A 19952-nucleotide genomic window follows, 5' to 3' on the forward strand; every position below is an offset into this window, starting at 1 on the left:
ATTGCTAGAATTTACAAGTGGGAATATACTTCTAAGAGGGGGGTGAATTAGAAGTACAAAGCTTAACCAATAAAACTATTTAATTTAAATTGACACATGCATGTAACATATCGAAATAACATGAAAGTAAAGGCATGCATGAAAATAGATGACATAATATTTGATCACCTAGAAATCCTCCAAAATGAGAAGGTAAAACTAGGGTGGGGATGACACCCACAACTTATCACTACAACAATAGTGTAACTAATTAAGGTTACAATGTTTGGCCATTAGCAATGGTATGCCCTATGAGAGGCCTGCCCTATTAAAGGCTCTAACACCCTATTAAAAAAGTACCTTTCTAAAGGATTTACAAAAAAGTCACTTGGAATGTCACCTTATTAAAGGATTTATACAATGGCTATTAAACCAACCTAACTCCATAGGATTTTCATTCTGCTAATACAATTTTTAGAGAGTATAGTAGAATGTGTTGACTTGATTACTTACAATCTTCAATTGTTGATTTTAGATTGTTGGTCGATTCATTCTACTCTTATCCTTTCTTCTTTGATCCTTTTTATCTAATGTGATGCTATTTGAAATGTTGATACTTTGTTCTCCTCAACTGATCTTGCAATTCCTCTATTTTACTAAGCCACCTTGAATATTCTCTTTAACCTTTCGTTCTTTTCTCTCTTTCAGTTAGTCATCTCTCTATTTAACACTTGAATTATGGAGCTTCATCCTCCTTAATAGGTTTTCATGACTTAGGGTTAGGTATGAATCTACGACTGAGATTTATCTATTTTTCCTCTTTAGCATTCAAATTATTTGATTGGTTGCATGGTTATTACATAGGAAATGAAAATAGATTCAATCTTATCTCTAAGCTTTGAGATCTATTCATTAGCTATTGCGCAATATGATTTACAATTGAGTTTTTGAAGGCAAAAACTCTTATGTCAATATTGTGTTGACACTTGTTGTTTACTTATGCTCCACACTAACTGAAATTCTATCTTACTCAACATATACACTTGCTTGGAACTATCTCTTTACTCAACACCTGAATGTCTCAGCACTTATTGACTTTCTAACTTGATAGCTATTGCAACTCAACACTTGTACATATATTATACTCGGCATATATTGATAGCTCAGCATGAGCTTAGCAAATAGCTTAAATGTGTTGACACTCAATTGTCAAAACCATTCTAAGTTCAATATCATCATCCTTCAATATCATAACCTTCCTACTTTTCTTCATGGTGGGTTTTCTTGGTTCAGATTCTTCTATGATATTTTACCTCCTTGTCAAGATCTTGCAATTAGAAAACAAGTTAATATTTTTAGGTACTTCTTTTTTTAGGATTGATCACTACTATAGTAGATGCCCTTGTCCTCTTTCGTGTAACTCTCTGAGTTGTAGGGAATGGCTCTGTGACCTTCTCCAGTGACTCAGTAGAATAATCTCTTTATCTTTACCTTTAACCTCTTCTTCTTCATTACCTTACCCTTCATCACTAGACGTGTCTTCTCCTTTACCCTCAATGATCTACAATGGTTGTTCTTTTTCTCCTCCTTCTCCCAATTCTCTTTTGATACATTTTAGCATGTGTTTCCTCTTCTTATTTATTGGTGGAGGATTAATCTACACTATGGTTTTCACCATGGTAGTCTCACATCTAGCAAATGGCTTGATATCTTTATCAATGGGTTTATCCAATAAAGTTGTAATATCTACAGTAGCCTCATCAATGTTGATTTCATATGATAAGGGTCTTAACCATGTAGTTCTTGGAAAAAATTCTTGTATGTATCTTCCATCTATGTCAACTAGGAAATAACTATCATCATAATACTTTTTTGTTGATGTGGAAGATTTTTGTAAATTGTAGGAGCACTCCCTATTTAGTATGTGTCTTTCAATAGTGACAATTTCACTCTTTACAATATTATAGAAATGACACAGGGAGACATATTTCCTCATGAGACATGTCTATCCATTATAACCTAATTAATATAATAACAAATGATTACATACTATCTCATATGTTTCTCTCTCCCTCACATACACACACACATATGTATACATACATACATATGTACATGCACACATGCGCGCGCGCGCACACACACACACACCCACACACACATACACACACACACACACACACACACACACACACACACACACACACACACACACACATGCAATTTAGTCTCATAGTTTATTTACATGAAGCTACCAAATATCAAAATTCTGTCTTAGTTAGGGAGGATAAACACATGAAAATGTATTACCTCAATGTAGTATAAAGAAATTGGGAGTAATGGCCTCCAAAATATCAACTCATTTGACATTCACAAGGTACTCTTTGAGAAATGACCTCCTTAATATTGAGTTTCAAGATATTCACCAAGTACTCGTGAGTATTGCCTCTTGAGTGAAAACTCATTTTATACTCACCAAGTACTCTTGTGTAATAGCCTCTTGAACATCAATTTGAATAACATTCACCAAGTACTCAAAATTTTCATAAGGTATGTGCATGTGCATTCTCATAATTCTTACCAAATAAACATCAACCATGTAAAGTATAATCTATCATGATCTACATAGACATCATAATATATCCATCATAATAGAAAAATAAGTTATTGTTTTATGTGCTAAAATTGGTTAGTTCAACACATTTTGGTATAGTCATTAAATGTATGATTTATTCACAAATGGATATAGATAAATTCACCATCAATAATCAAGCAAGGTGACCTAATTCCTTCTATTTAACAGAAGTATGGTGCTCTTAGAACAAAGAGCTTCAGTGCCTATAAGACACTACTAGAATGAAGGATTTAAGATAATGAATTAATCTATATTTTTGTATTTTAAATGCAAGTAAGTCTGAACCAATCTAGAATGATATGCAAAGCAAGAATTAATATAGACAACTAAATAGAATTCTAGTTTAACATGAGTTTAACCAAAAGCTGGAATAAGAAAACAAGAAATTAACAATCTAATAGATCTAATGCATAATAATCTAGCATGAATTCAACAAAATTTAAGTACTTAAAATGCACACTAGAAATGAGAGGTAGAAAGCCTCCTCTTATAGAAATGAATAACAATTCAAAGGTAAAGATTGAATCTGATGAATGGTAGAGATTAAATGATAGTTGAGTTCAAAAAAAGGTTTCTATTTGAGAGAGAATCTTTTGAGAGGTTTTAGGAAATAAGATTCAATTGAGAGTTTGTTGATTTATTTATTTTCCTTTATTTTTAAGTTAACTCAAAGCTTCCATTTTTTGAACTCAAGATGAGATCTTTGGAAGATATTTAAGGATTTAATTAATAATTATCTCATATTTGATGATTTTCTCAAGTACTAAATTATTTAAATTCAATAATTGAAATAAGGAGATATTATTTAATTAAATGTATTTAAAAAAATTTATGTGGTATTTAGCTAAAAATGGAGATCAAATAATTAAATTAAATGCACTAGGACTTTTAATTAAATTAATTAAATTAAGAGGGTTTATTTAGCTATATCAAGTCAATTATTAGGAATAAAATAAGAGTATGTGATTATTGTAGACTAATGATTTTCTACATTTGATACTTAGACCAAGTAAAGATAATCAGAATTAGAAATGCTTAGTACAATAAGGCTTTATTGATCAAGAGATTCATGTACTGAGACTAATGCACTGAAATTGGTTTAGAATGACAAGGTGCCAAGTTTGGGCTATAATAGTTTCCACTCTTTGAATTAATGTGCAAGTGGTTTATTGATTCAAAGAATAGTCAAGAATTGAACTTGAATTGAGTTTGATGATACAAAGAATTGTAAATGAGATAAGAGTTCTTCATAACTTTGTTGAATAAAAGTTGATCCTTAGGAGTTCAATTATTATAGATCATAAATTGAATACATGCCCAATCAGTGAAGAACCATCTATAGAATAAGGTCTTATTATTGGGAGTCTGGATTGAACACCTAGATACCTATCCATACAATATGTTAAAATCTATCATGAATCATAGGATAATCCCTTGAATGAGGCTCAAACATTAGGAGTCTAGGTTAGAATGCCTAGAAATCCCTCCATTGAGACATGACAAGAATTTTGAAAGAGAACAAGAACTTTCAAGATTTATAGGATCAACCCCAAAATGAGGCTTAACCCTCAAGAGTCTAGGTCAAAAATCCTAGATACCTGTCCATTAGAACATGTCAAGAACTTTGAAAGGGGACAAGAACTACCATGATTCATAAGATCATCCCTAAAAAAAGTTTTAACTCTTAGGAGTCTAGTGTAGAATGCTTAGATACCCATCCATTAAGAGATTAAAAGAACTATAAAAGAGGAAAAGAATTGCCATGATTGATGGAAACTTGAAGAAAAACCTCAGGTGGATCTACATCAAGAATTTCTTTGAAAGCACAAAGTAGAGGTAGAATGAATGAGAGAGGAATTTATTTTGGAAATCATGGGAAATCAAGGGGAAAATCAAAGGGAAAAGGGGTCTCAATATAGAGGATCAAGAGATTGCTAGTACTATGGGAAACCAAGCCATAGGAAGAAAGATTGCTAGAGTCAAGAGAATAATACAGGAGATAAACCATAAGGGAAGAAGGAGGAAAATATGGTAAATAAAAAATCCAAAGAGGATTCTTTGTTTCTTTCTTTTGAAAGTGTTGATGATTCTTGGGTTTTAGATTCTTGGGCATCATTTCATGCTACACCCCATAGAGGTTATTTTATTGATTATGTCTAAGGAGATTTTGAGTTTTCTTATTTGGGGGATAATGGACTCTATTGGATTGTTGGAAAAGGAAAAGTTAAGATTAAGTTGCAGAATGACAATCATTGACTACTACATGAGGTAAGATGTGTTCCAAGGCTGAGTAGGAATTTAATTTTAGTAGGACAACTTGGTGATGAGGGTATCCTAGTTACTTTTAATGATAAAAATTGGAAGGGTTCAAAAGTTTCCCTGTAGTAGTTAAAGTTGTGAAAGTAGGCATATTATATCTTTGTGCATGTCATAATGTTCCTTCTACTATAATTGTTTTAGATAAAAATGAATGTTTAGGAAAAACTGTTGCACTTGAGCAAGGAGAAGAAATAGTTTATATAGATTCTAATATAGCACTATGGAACAATAGACATGGACACATGAGTGAGAAAGGTATGAAATTAATTCATTCAAAGAAAGTTTTACCAGGTCTAAAATGTATCAATATGGATTTATGTGAAAGTTGTGTGTATGGAAAATAAAAGAGAGTTAGTTTTGTGAAGAGTGGGAAGGAAAAGAAAAATGAGAAATTAGAGCTTTTGTATACAAATATATGGGGACTAGCTTAGGTATCTTTCCTTGCTGTCTCTCATTACTATGTTATATTTAATGATGATACAACTAGAAAAGTATGGGTTTATTTCCTTAGACATAGATATAATGTATTTAAAACTTTTTGAAAATGGAAATGATTAGTTTAAAATGAGACTAGTAAGAGATAAAATGTCTCATATCTGATAATGGTGGTTAGTATTGTAGTCATGAATTTGAAGATTATTGTTCCACTAATGGTATTCATAGACAAAAAAATACTCCAAGGACTCAACAATAAAATGGAGTGGTTAAATGTATGAACAATACAATAATAGAGAATGTAAGGAGCATGAGGTTAAATGTTGGGTTACCCTTAAACATGTGGGCAAAGATTATCAAAATATTGTATATTTGATCAATAGAGGTCCCTTTGCCTCTTTTGGTTGTGATAATCTAGAGGAAGCATGGACTATAAAGGAGGTGAGTTATTATTTTTAAAAACCTTTGGTTGTAAAGAATTTGCACATATAGATTCTTAAAATAGAACCAAGTTGGAAGTTAAGTCAAAGAAATGTATATTTATTGGATATGACATTGATGAATTTGGTTATAGGCTTTGAGATTTTAAAAATTGTAAAATTTTAAGTAGGGATGTCATATTAAATGAGAAAGTGTTGTAAAAAGATCTATTGCAGTAGCATGAGAAGAAAGAAAATGATTATGTAGTGTTGGATGATGATCCAAAAGATGATGTTCGAGCAATTTCTCCTGACCTGTAATAATTGCAAAAGAAAATACCACACACCACAATGAATGTTAGATAGTCAAGTAGGGTAAGGAGACCTCGAAAAATATTTTCTCCCTCTTTGTACTCTAGTTTACTAAAAATACTAGTGAACTTGAATGTTATGATGAAGCTATGTAGGTGGATACTAAGATTTAGTGGGAGTCTGCAATGGTAGAAGAAATGGAATCCTTGCTAAAAAATAAGAATTGTGATTTATGTAAGTTGTTTGTAGGTAAAAGGGGTTTATAGAATAAATGGGTGATAAAATATTTCAAGTGAGGTTAGTTGTAAAAGGATTTGCACAAAAAATAGGCATTGATTTTGATGAGATATTCTCTCATGTTGTTAAAATGACTTCTATTCATATTATTTTAAGTATTGTAGCTACTGAAGATTTGAATTTGGAACAACTTTATGGTAAAACACCATTTCTTGATGGTGATTTGGATGAAGAGATATATATGACATAGCCATAGGGATTTGAGGTCAAAGGTAAGGAGAACTTAGTGTGTAGATTGAAGAAATGTTGATATGGTTTGAAGCAAGCACCCAACAATGATATCTAAAATTTGGCAATTTTATGCATGAGCATGGTTACACTCGATGTCATTTTGACGGTTGTATTTATTTTAAGAGGTTAGATTATGAAAAATACATTAGTTTTTGTTTATATTTTGAGGATATGCTTGTAGCTAAGTCTAACATGGATCATGTTAAGGGGTTAAAAAAAAAAAATTAGCACATTCATTTTTAATAAAGGATTTGGGGGTAGAAAAAATATTTGGTATGGAAATTTGTGGAGATAGGATGAATAAAAAATTGGCATTATCTCAAGTAGATTATATTGAGGTGTTAAAATTTTTCTCTATGGATAATGCTAAAGGTACTTGGTCATTTGAAGTTGACTAAGGAGATGTGTCCAAAGACACAAGAAGAGGAATGTATGTGAATTGTTCCAATCAAAAATCTGTCTGTGTTGACTGATAAACTTCATAACACTTAGACAAATTTCTAACTCCTTTTACCAAAATGTCATCTTTATAATCTTCTCACTTAATACTGAATATATATTTCCATATTTTCCAACTCCATACTAAATACCAAGTCAAATCACCAAAAGATCCTACCTCAAGATTAACACCATGAAAATAGGAGCTTTAAAGATGATCTATTAGGTTTTACCCCAATTCCATGTAAGGGAAAGGGAAAAAAATGGAAGAAGAGATGAAAGAGAGAAGAAGATTGATGATCTCACATTAAATAGGTGCTAAACCTTCCTTCAATTTGAGTGTTTCAAATTTAAGACAGTATATCAAAAATTAGGATATTTAAGAAAGATCTTATGGTAAATATTTAAGAAGTGTTTTGAGATTCAATAAAATGTACAATATCCAAGGAGAATATATGCATGTCAAGATAAAAAATATAGTGCAAATACAATGAACTTGAGATCATGTGGAGGAGATTATCTCATGGAAATCATAATTCTTGAGATGAAGAAATAAAAATCTATCTATATAAGGAAGATAGAAGGATGAAAATGATGGTGGTCAAATTAAGACAAAAGTGGACATGCAAGAGTTGAAAGAGATCATACCAATCATATCAAAGTGAAACTTTGAGAATAAATGAAGAGTTGAGTGTGATGTCTAGTCTATAAATAGAGACATTGAGTAGAATTGAGATCTAAATAAGCAAAGTGAGTTCCAATTTTATTAGATAATTTGACTGTTACTCTCTAACCATTGTAGTAGAAAATTGCCTAACCAAGTGGACTTCATAGCCTTTTTATTTATATATCTTTATTTTAAGATGGAATTCCTTTAAATGTTTGTAAGTCTTTTATACATGAAACTCATTGAAGTATAATAAGGTCTAGATGATCTTTAGTGAAAATCACTTAATAAGTTCACACATAGTGGTGTGTTGGTAACCTTTAATAGGGTTGGCTCTTAACAAAGATCACTTATAAAGAAAAATTATTTTGGGTAACTAGTCCCTAGTTATTTTTTTCTGTAATTTATTTTACACATTAAAAATCATGGTGTCAACATGTGTATGGATGTTTTTCACATTATTTTCTTTTATATGGTGAAACTAGTACTATTTTTCTAAATCAGTTAATGTTTTTGATATTACTATGATTATTGAGTTAGTAATTTAATAAGTCAATGTTGTCATAAGTGAGGTGAATTGTTTGAAAAAAGACTAAGGATAAATTCATTAATACTTTTCATGGGGAGGTGAAGAGAAACTTGGAGAACAATAATCAAGAATATAAGGCAAATAAAGACAAGCAGAGAAGACATAAAGATTTCAAGGTTGGAGATGAATTAATGGTACACCTAAAGAATTATAAATTTCTAGTGGGAACATATAGTAAGTTAAAGATGAGGAATTTTGAATGTTGTAAGATCTTTAGACAATGTGATGGTGGAAATGCTTTTGAAGTTAAGTTACATGAGGACATTGGCATTTAACCTATATTCAACATTGTAAACATTTATGAGCTCTTTGAATCTGATGAAGAGGAAACTAGTAATCCCAATTATCCTAAACCAAAGACAAAAGGGATTGAGTAAATATTGGATACCAATGTAAGTAAGAGAACCAGAGGAAAATGCTACAAGGAATATCTAGTTCATTGGCATAATAAACTAGTTGAATAAAGTTCATGGATATCTCAAGTTGAGTTGGATCTTTAGGATTTTGATTAGAACATGAAAACTTCATGATGTGGACATTAGTATTTATTTACACCACATGTTTGATGTAGAAGAATTTTGGGTTCTTGGGCAATATTGCATAAACCAATTTTTTCCCCCTTATTATGTTGAAGTCTATTATTTGTGGGACAACTTTTTGTATTTGTGGATGTTTCTTCTATGAAGTTGGTTTCTTAATGTGGACCTATCATGGATCCCTTCCTTGTGTTCATAGAATCTAATGGTACTTTGTGTGGAAGTTATATTTCATCTTTGATCAAGGTTTGTTCTTTGCTGATATGTCGAGTAATGCTTATACATTGGCTTTGGGAATATTCATATGATTAAGAAATGTCTTGCAGCTTGGGGAATATCTTATTTTATTAAGTGTGGACCTATCTTTATACTTATAGGTGCTAGTTTTCTGATTTGTGAGATTGCTAATTTCCCTTTGGGGTAGGGCCTATATTTTTTTATTTTAATAATCAGTCAGCCTTTATGTCTTGATAGCTATATCTTAGACATCTAGGATTTAAGTAGGGAGATGCTAATTAGGATAGTGTAGAGAGACAATTGAATTGACAAGCATGAGCACCTAAGACTGCTCATTGCAATTATTTTTTAATGGGTGCAATAAAGTATGTCTTAAACTTAGCACATTGTAAGGATATTGTCTCAATAAATATATATTGGAATATATTTCCTTGATTTTTATTTCACATTTTTATTTTTCTTCCATGTGTAACTCTAGCAAAGTACTAAGAGAGTGGTTTATTGAACCATTCTCCACCCAACCTGGTGTCATGCTTGATAACCTCTATATCAAAGATTCCTTTTTATTTTCCTTTCATGCATGTCTAAACCTAATTACAATTTGGTGAAGGTTCCTCATGAATTTTACATTAACTATTTTGACCTTAGGTTTTATCCTTAAATTTTATTCTATCATTTTAGATCAAACTAAATTCATTTCCATTTTATAAGGAGTAATGGGAGTGAAATAGAGTGGAGTAGAATGGGAGGGAATTTTGAATCAAATAATGAGTGGGAATAATGCCAGAAGGGGAGAGGACTTCTAGTCTATGGGCATCAAGTAGGACAAGGATGATGGGAAGGGAGAGGTTCTAGATGATGAGGACCCATGTGCTTTAAAGCCGCATCTAGGAGATATTCCTATTTTGTTACATAGGTCATCAGGTGGAGGGACCCCTGGAGCTTGGGGAAGATGGAATAACCTATTTAGAGTTAAACCCTCAAGTAAATCCTCTTTCCCTAAGATCATTGATAAATCTGACAAGGATACGAGGTTTTTGCATTGGAGGTCCCTTCTAAAATTATCGATCATAACATTTTGGGCATGGTTGCTACCCTAGTAGGAAAATTTATTGACCCTTGCCCTAATATAGATCAAGTTAGGATCTTTGCTAGAAAAAAATGGGAGTTAAAAGGGCAGGTTGAAGTAACAACTATGGAAAAGGATATATGTCTTTTGAGTTCACATGTCTAGAGGATTACTCCAAGATTCTTTGTGTAGGCAACTGGACAATGGGTAAATGAACTCTTATCCTCCAAAAGTGGACTTCCAACCTTGACTTGAATAATGATTTTCTAACCTAGGCCCTAGTCTAGATTAGGCTACCTGAACTTCCCTTAGAATACTGGCACAAGGATATTCTCACCAATTCATTTGGGGAACTACTTTCTATTGATCCAATCATTGCAGTCAAGAAGAGACTCACATATGCTAGAATTTGTGTGGGAGTGGTTGAAGGATAGGATATGCCTTAGGTGATAGATTTTTAGTCTTGTTTAGGTAAATAAGTGTAGCAAATTGACTATGAGAATGTTCCTTTTGCCTACTTCCATTGTAAAAAGGTTGGACATAAAGTAGAGGTTTGCTACATTTTTAAAGAAAATGAAAAGTTCTAAAAAGCTAAATACAAAGAAGGGAAACACAATGTCAACCACACGAATCTAGATGAAGCACCTAGAAAGATGTGGAAGGAAAAAAATTCACATGAAAAGGCCCCGAGTAGGGAAGACAGTGGCAAGGGGCCTCCCCCTATGGAACATAACACTTTGTTTGGAAACAAAAAGGGAGCTAATATTGATTTTATGAAGGAGGTGCAACATAATGTTCCTTTAGAAAAAATGACAAGGTCCTAATAGAATTTGAGACAATTCCTAATACCACTTTAGAGAATTATGGAGGGAATGATATGGCTAGTAATATAGTGTATGGCCCTAAGCCAATCCCTAAAATCACTTTGGAGGACAATGGAGGGAAGGATGTGTCTGGTAACATAGTAGATTATGGGAATCAGGTCTCTGTGGAATCCATAGTAGTGGATACCAATGCCTCTTGTGTTCTTGTTTCTCAAGATGGGACTCTAGTGGAGGGGCTAAGACAACCTCTTTCATAGGATTACACAAATAGAGGGATCTCCCCTCCATTGGTTAGTAGATTCCTTAAAAGGGTCTTAGCCACCTCTCTTGATCACTTATCTCATTTGGAGGCCCTTTTTGATAGTTTCAAGGGATCTAAAGAGAATCTATAGACTCAAGTTACTCATAAGAAAAAGATAAACTATAGGGATCTTTCATTGATATCACCTACAACAATGAGAAGTGAGGCTAAAGATGATACTAGAAGTAAATCTAGTGCCTGAGGTAGGACTAATAGGAACCAAATCATAAAGGAAGAAAAAAGGAAGAATATCTTGGATGGGATTCAAAGGACCATCCAAAAATCATGCAGCCAACATAAAGAATGAAGATCATTTCCTAGAATATTCCTGGACTCAATGAAATTCACAAATAGGAAATTATTAGTAATATGATTAGGGATCATATAACAGATCTATTTTTAATTTAAGAAACTAAATTGAAACAGGAAAAATTTGAAAAGATTTCCTTTGCTAAAGTAATGAGGAACTCAACTACTAACTTGGATGGGGCATCTGGTGGTCAACTAACAATATGGAAGGAAGCCTTGGATGCCAATATCATATTTGATGAATGTAATATTTTTCTTATGAAATTTTATGACCCTAAGACTTTGGATAGATGGTTTCTTCTCAACATCTATGCACCCAATAATTAGAATAGAAAAATATTTTTTTGGAGTTTTTTTTAAATTTGCTCACCCAAATTGGGGAACCTAAGGGCATTGTAATGGGAGATTTCAATACCCCTCTCTTGGCCACTGAGAAGTTAGGAAGGCTTTTGCCTAATCTGGATAGTAGGCAAGATTTGGCTGACTTGATAAGGGATTTAGCCCTAGTGAATGTGGTCCTCAGTGGATACAATTTCACCTGGTCCAATAGGAGGATTGGTCCGAAGTGTATTTATGTCAAATTGGATATGGTACTTTTAACTTTTGATTGGATGTGTCAGTTTTATTGCAAGATTTTGTCTTTTTTTTGTCTTGGACTAGATCACTCCCCTGTCTCTATAACTATTGAAAGAGATAATAGAAAGAAGGCTTTCCCCTCTAGATTTGAGAAGATGTGGTCAGCTCATCCTACCCTCTTTGAAAAAATCAAGGGGTGGTGGGGGATAGAGGTAGATGGCATAGCTATGTACAAGGTTATAAAGAAACTTAGATTCATTAAGTTTGAAATTCGTAAATGAAAAAAAATTGACTTTGGCAACATTTTCCAAACTAAAGAAAGGGTTATGGAGGAGCTTGGAAAGGTGTAGGAAGAGATCCACACCTGGGGTTATGATAAAACAAGGATGAGTTCTAAGAAGGAAATCCTTGTTGTTCTTCACAATATAGTTGGTAAGAAGAAAATGTTTTGGAGACAGTGGTCTAGATCAGTATGGCTGAAGGAAGGAGATATAAACTTGAGATTCTTCCAACTATCCACAATGAAATATAGGGCAACCAATAGAATTAGTGAGATAAAAAAGGTAGATGACATGATAAGGGAAGACATTGAGATTATGGAGGAGGCTACTTGGTTGTATAGGACCAAAATGTTATCATTGATATCATCACTAGTGTTATTAATGAGGCTCAGAATAGAGCCTTAATGGCTATTCCAAAGCTAGAAGAAATTAAAGAGGTAGTTTTTGCTCTGCCGGCTAAGAACTTCACTGGTCTTGATGGTTTTCCCACTTTTCTCTTCCAAATGTATTGGAAAATTATTCAATTTGATCTAGTTAAAGTTGTTCAAGAATTTTTTGGCTCAAGGAACTGGTTCAAAGAAATCAATGCTATTTTTTTTCTTTTAATACCTAAAGTTATCAGTGCAGATTCTTCTGACTCTTTTAGACCTATTAACCTTTGTAATTCTTTCTATAATTTTTTGTGAAAGTATTAACCAATAGAATTATTAAATTACTGCCAGAGATTATTGTGCCTCAATAATCAGGTTTTGTGCCTAGCGAGAAAAATTTGAACTCCATCATTGAGGTTCATGAAGTTATCCATTCCCTTGAAGTTGGCAAACAGGAGGATTTTCTACTAAAACTTGATCTTTCTAAGGCTTATGACAGGGTGGATTGGGGGTTTTTGGATAGGGCTCTTGAAGCTTTTGGTTTCAATGCTAGAGTGAGAATAATAATTGCCCAATTGATTTACACCCCTACATTTGCGGTCCTAGTTAATGGGACCCTCTTGGACTTCTTCAAGTTATCTCAAGGCCTCTATTAAGGGAACCCATTATCCCCTATTCTCTTCATCATTTTGGCTGAAGGTTCAGACAAACTCATTAATTTTAAAAGATGTAGAGGGGAGTTGGTTGGCCTAAAACCTTCTTTAGTCCTCTAGTTTTCACCCACCAGTAATTTGTGGATGATATAATTATGGGGGGTGAGACCTCAGTTAGAGAAGCTAGGATCATCAAATGCATCCTCAATACCTACTCCAAGGCCTCTAGGAAGCTCATCAACTAGGATAAGAGTTCAATTTTCTTCTTCATTATGCCTTCAAGATAGAAGAAAATTGCTCACATTTTGGGATGTAATATTGGGTCTATTCCTTCCATTTATTTGGGGCTCCCCATAGGGACTAAACCTCATGAATTTTTTTGGGACAATCTTATTTATAGATTTAATTAAAAGTTGGTAGGATGGAAAGACATTTCTCTTAGCTAGGCTAGCAAAGTGTTGTTAATCAAATCCAGCCTACAATTTAACTTACCAACTTATGCTCTTAGCCTCTTCTCTATCCCCTCTAAGGTGGCTGATCATTTGGAACCTATTCAAAGGAATTTCATGTGGTCTGGCACTAATGAGAATAAGAAATACCCTCTGGTGGCATGGGAGAACATCTGCAGACCAAAGAAAATAGGGGTTCTAGGGATTAGAAAATTGAAATAGTTTAATTGTGCTCTACAAGTGAGACAAATATGGAGAATCTTCAAAACCAAGGGGAGTGGAGAGATATTCTATAGCTAAAGTATATGGAAAATCTCAATCTCACACAGTTCATCAACAGAGATCTTGACCGCAGGGGTTCTTATATCTAGAATGGCATCTTGAGGATGAAGAGCTTAGCTTTTGAAAAAGCTAAATGAAAACTAGGAAATGGTCAAGATATAAACTTCTGGAATGGTGACTAGCTAAGAGTTGGCCCTCTTTGAGATATAGGGCCTTTTAATAGATGGGCTAATGCTTGTATTGATAGATTTGGGTACAAGGTGAGTGACTATAGGGACCATAATGAGTGGATTGATTTGGCTGAGGTATCCTAGGAACTCAAGCCATTGATGGAATTGATTAGGCATATTCCTTTATCTCTCAACAAAGATACCATCATCTAGGGGGAGACTATCAATGGCATTTACACTATGGCCTCTGGCTATGAGAATATGCAAATTTTTGGTTCGACCTCTATGTGGGCCAAATCTTAGTTCCTAGGTCTCATTCTAAAAATTAATATTTTCTTCTAGATTATGCTCCAAAATTGCACTCTAATGGTGGATAACCTTACCAAGATGGGAAACATGATGCCCAACAGATGCATTTTATGTAAAAATCACTACAAAAGTGTTGATCATTTATTTATTCACTACCATTTCATGAACACTATTTGATCTCTTTTCCTATCTTTTTTCAACATGTCCTAGTCTTTCCATTCCAACATCCTAGATGAATTTGAAGAATGGAACCAAGGGAGGTTCAAGAGTGATACCATGGTTCTATGGAATTGTACCTTACCCCATGTTTTATAGGGGGTTTGGAAAGAATGGAACAACAAAATATTCATGGATAAGGAAACAAAGGTTGATTTTATTTTCCACAAGTGTCTTAATGCCTTGTTGGAAAATTACACAAACTCCAAGGGCCCTATCACCTCTCTCGGTACTAAGGATAAGGACAATAGCAAAAGGGATGGGTGAAAATGGTCATTGCTTCCTAAGGGTTGGTATAAGGCCAATTTTGATGGGGTGGCCAAAGGCAACTCGAGAAAGGCTAGAGTGGGCCCATGGCTATACAGCCACAAAAATGCACTTCCTTTACATTGCTTTTTCTAACTTTTTAAAAAAGAATTTGATTCAAAAAATATTATTGATTGCCTAAATGAGAAGAATAAGCCTACATGGATGACAGATAATATAATAGGGGAATGCATTCTTCTTCTCAAGACCTTCAAAAAAAAAAAATGTGGCACATGAGTACCAAGCAGCTAACCAAGTGATGAAAAACTTGGCAAACTGGGAAATCAAGTACAATGAAGTGGCTAAGTGGATGGAAGGTCATAATTTCCCATTAGAAATTAATGATTTGATTGAAAGGGAAAGGATCCCATGAAGTTTTTGTATAATTAAAAGTTCATTATGATTGATAATAGGATATGGGGAGAGGTGAAAAATTTGATGTGTAAATTTATTATGATAATTAGTGATTTCTGGGGAATGTGCAAAAATGTGACGTGGAAGTATGATAGCACTCATACTTCTCACATCAACAATATCTATCTTTTTAATTCCTTGATCAAATTCAAATAGATTTTTCATAAGGAGGAAATTAGGTCCAAGAAAATGAGAAGAGCCTTTATTTCTATGGACTTGAAGGGTTTTGATACTAGTTATTTAGCTGGCATTGAGGAAAACAACATGGTTGGGGAAAGGCACAAGAGGGAACAAAAAATGAAGCCCAAAAATGGCATAGATGGTCCCAGGTCTAAACCATTCTAAAAAAGGGGGAAATCATGAACTTCATTGATCCGTTGCATGACTAGAAACCCTCAATAACCAAGACAATGGTTAAGAGTTGGAATGAGGGAGTTGTGAAAATTAATGGGGTGGAGTTCATAGTGATAGAAGATGTCATCTCCATGGTCACTAGTATTCCCAATTCAGGAAAGAAGTTCTATAGAGACACAAAAATCTCAGGGCAAGCAGTGGTGGAATTTACAAAAGATCAAGAGGAAAAAAGATCATTGGTGAAGAGAGGAACCCATTATCTCCCGAGCTCCATCAAACCACTATGACAATTCATCTTGTAGGCTATTATCAAATACATCACCATGGACACCAGATTTGATTGTCTATGCACCTACCACTTCATGTTACTCAACCACTTCAGGTATAGCCATAATTTCTATCCCCTTCTATCTTTACTCTGCTATGAATGAAAACATTAATGAATATCAGGAGAAGCATATTAGGAATCCAGTGCTCCATGAGGGGCTATTACATTTAATTTATGAGTTCTTTAAAGCTAGGACAATGAGAAAAAAATTAAGATTAGGAAGGAAGGAAAGAAGGGAAGAGGGGATTCTGAAGAGTCAAAAGAAAACTATTTTCCTTTGGACACTGAAGATAGCCTTGATATGCATACTGATTCAGAGTAGGATCATTCTCCAAAGAGTGGCTTTGGGAAAAAAACCCATCAAAATGGAATGTAAAAGGAAAAGTCTCTGTGATCCCAAGCTAGACCTTGACTCCTTCTTCAATAGGGGCTATAATGAAAGGGTTGAAGGCATGGATATGAGGGAGGATAGCATTGAAGGTGAGGAGGAGATAAGGGAAGGGGAGGGTTTGGAAAGGTAGAAGCGCAAGAGAACCATCACCATTAAAATGTCGAAAAGAGAAGAGGACCCCGTCCACACATCTAGGGGCCAAAAAAGAAAACACTTTGAGGCCAAGAAGGATAAACATGCGATTGAGATGGAAGGAGTGAAAGAAGACCTTAATCTAGGAGAAAGGGATTACTAGGAGAAGGGCAATGTGAATTTTGGCATCAACAGATATAGATGCTCAATCACAACCAAGGAAAAAAATGTGGTGTGGCAAAACTTTGACACTTCTATTAAAATGGGGATTAATAGATAATTAATCAAAACAATGGTCAAGGAGGATGATGAAGGAATAATCCAAATGGAATAATTAATTGACCTAACCCTAGTCATTTTTAGTGATACTGCAAAGGAAAACCTGATATTGACATCCTCAATAATGCCAAGAATAGCATGGTAGACAACTTTCATACTACCAAATGGATTTTTAATGAAATCAAAGATCTTAAGTATAGGGTGACCAACCTAGAAAGAGATAACTATAGCCTAAAGAATATGATATCAGAGGAAGATAAAAGCATGGATAACAAAGTGGAGGAGGTTAAAAACAAGGTTCAAATAGTGGAGAGCTCTATGCAGATTATTATGGAACAAAGCTACAATATTCTTAAAGAGGCCAATGAGAACATCAAGTTTCTCATCAATAAAACAAAGGAGCAAAGAACTAACAAGGAGGAGGATCCTACCCCCCATAGTGCTAAGGAAAGAACCCTTGATGATAGCTCTAGGAAGCATACTAGATCTAGCATGAGGAAGAAGGATACCCTAGATCCTGACCAAGATATCTTAGACATGAAGGAGGTGGCAGGCAAACTGTTAGAGTTCAAAATCAATGCAGCAAAAATGCTAAGAGAGATCTCCTGAACACCCTGGCTTTTCTTGGCCAGTCCTAGTTTTTCTTCTTATCTCCCTAGATTTTCACTGGTTTCTATCTTTTCTCATTGGGTGTTGTTTCTTTTGATACTTTAAGAGTTCTCTTTTTGTCAAAACTATTTATTGTATGGGTTTCAGGGCCCTATTAAAACCTATTTTCCTTAATCAAAAACTTTATTTCCATTTTCCAAGCCTTCCTTGAATTCAATACTTAAATCAATTCATCTATTTTTATAAATTATTTTCTCCCATTCTCTAACTCATGTCCTTCACATCATCTACTGACTAGATTCAATTGAATATTTCTCTTTAATAATTGCACCTCTAATTTTCCAAAATGGTTCCTTCATTCACCTATTCATCTAGTTTTATGTCCATTAATAGTACTCTCTTTTTTTTATTAGGCACTTCTTCGTAACCTTTATACCAATAATGTCCTAGTCTTCTAATAATATTATTTTTATTTATTTCTCAGATAGTGTCTTCTTCATTTTTTTATATGACTTATCTATTTTCTTGGTTTTTCCACTTTCTTATCTATTAACTCAATTTCTCAAATATTGATCTTTTACTCTTTAATTTGATTTTCCAGCAGTGAAAATCAAACTCAAAATATTTTTTTCAATAAGCTATAGAGGATGTTGTCAAGTAACACCTTCTATTGCTTGACTTAATGGATATTTTATACATGCATATACACAACACACACATGCGCGCGCACACACACATGCACACATGCATGCACGCATGCACACACACACACACGCGCGCGCGCACACACACACACACATGCACGCACACACACATGCACATGCACATGCATGTACACAACCACACCCACAAATATATACATATATAATTATCCTAGTTACAAATATGTGGAATATTAGTGAGATGTAAAATATGCAATATTGACAAACCAACATTGTGTTGTAGAAGTTGTGGATTCAAACTAATAATAATTTCTTAACACATCATGTCAAAATAATAAATTATAAGAAGAATTTTGGAAGCAATGTGCTAATTTTTATTTTCAATTATAATTTAATTTTATGTATCCACTATTGAGAGATTGAGTCTCATCTATAGGTATTTTTGTGTACCTTGCTAAGAGATTTTGAGCCTTTGCAAAAAACATTTGTATGTTTCCCTAAGATAGTGTATCTTAGCTAAAAGTTAAGTAGTGATTGTCTTGTAATAATTTTCTCATATTTTGAGATATTCTTGCCATGGATTTTCCTTATTGGATTCTACATGTAAAATTTGGCATTCTTTTGTGTATTGGTGTGGGTTGTTATATCTTTCATTGTTTGTAATTAAAGTTATATATGTTGGAGTTAAAGTAAAATATTTGAGATATTAAAGAATGATTTACCCATCCACTTCCTCTTCCCTTAGTCTTTGAGTGTGTCCAATATGTATGTTGTAACTTAAATATAAACTAAATTACCACTTCTTATTTAAGTAAGATTAAGTGATTCTCATTTTTGAGAACCCAAAGTTCATAAAATTAATCTTAGTTACAATTATTTGTTATATTTCAATAACAAAAGTTATAATACGTGAGGTTGCAAAGAGATACATGGAGGTATTATTTGACTCATTTGATCTTTGTCGAATTAATCCACATAAATTGGCTTAAAATAGTAGCACCATTTCTAGTGATTTATAAAATGGTTAATATTTCATTTTTTACATCAAATCAAATTAGTTTAATATTATTTTTTTGAAGAAAAAAACAACAAAACCTCCCTCCTAGCATTAGGAAGGAACTTTGTCATAATGTGACCTTGTTCATTTATTATAAAGGAATAGATGCAAATTGACTATCAAGTAGTTGGTTATTTTATATTTCAAATATAGAAATGTGAAGTGATTTTCTTAGTTTTTCAATCAAAGTCACACTATTATTTCTATTTTAATGAATAAATGCAACAACATTCTATTAATATAACACACATTTTCAAAAAGAATATGAGTAGATACATGCACACACCCCAAGCATTATAGCTTGAAAGCTACTAAATAGTTGGAGGTTTCTATATCCTCAATTTTCTCCTTAACATGCATAATGTTTTTTTTTTTCCATCTTGCACTATATTTAATTTTTATTTTTATTAAATTTATTTCGATAATTGGTCCCAATTTTATACCATTTAAGGCTTAAAGTAGAAACTGATGTTAGAATTTTTCTCTTATATTTATGATGTCTTTTCAGTATAACTT

At 33.4% G+C, this 19952-nt stretch overlaps 1 protein-coding gene across 1 annotated transcript in view; it reads left to right on the forward strand.

The window, feature by feature from the left end:
• LOC149559172 (protein CNGC15b-like) overlaps positions 1-19952 on the forward strand; it is a 201371-nt gene that overhangs the window by 164811 nt on the left and 16608 nt on the right. The window lies entirely within an intron of this gene.

This window comes from Cupressus sempervirens, chromosome 5, assembly GCF_028749045.1.
Source record: "Cupressus sempervirens isolate cs-2001-9-10 chromosome 5, ASM2874904v1, whole genome shotgun sequence".
NCBI classification, from domain to species: domain Eukaryota; kingdom Viridiplantae; phylum Streptophyta; class Pinopsida; order Cupressales; family Cupressaceae; genus Cupressus; species Cupressus sempervirens.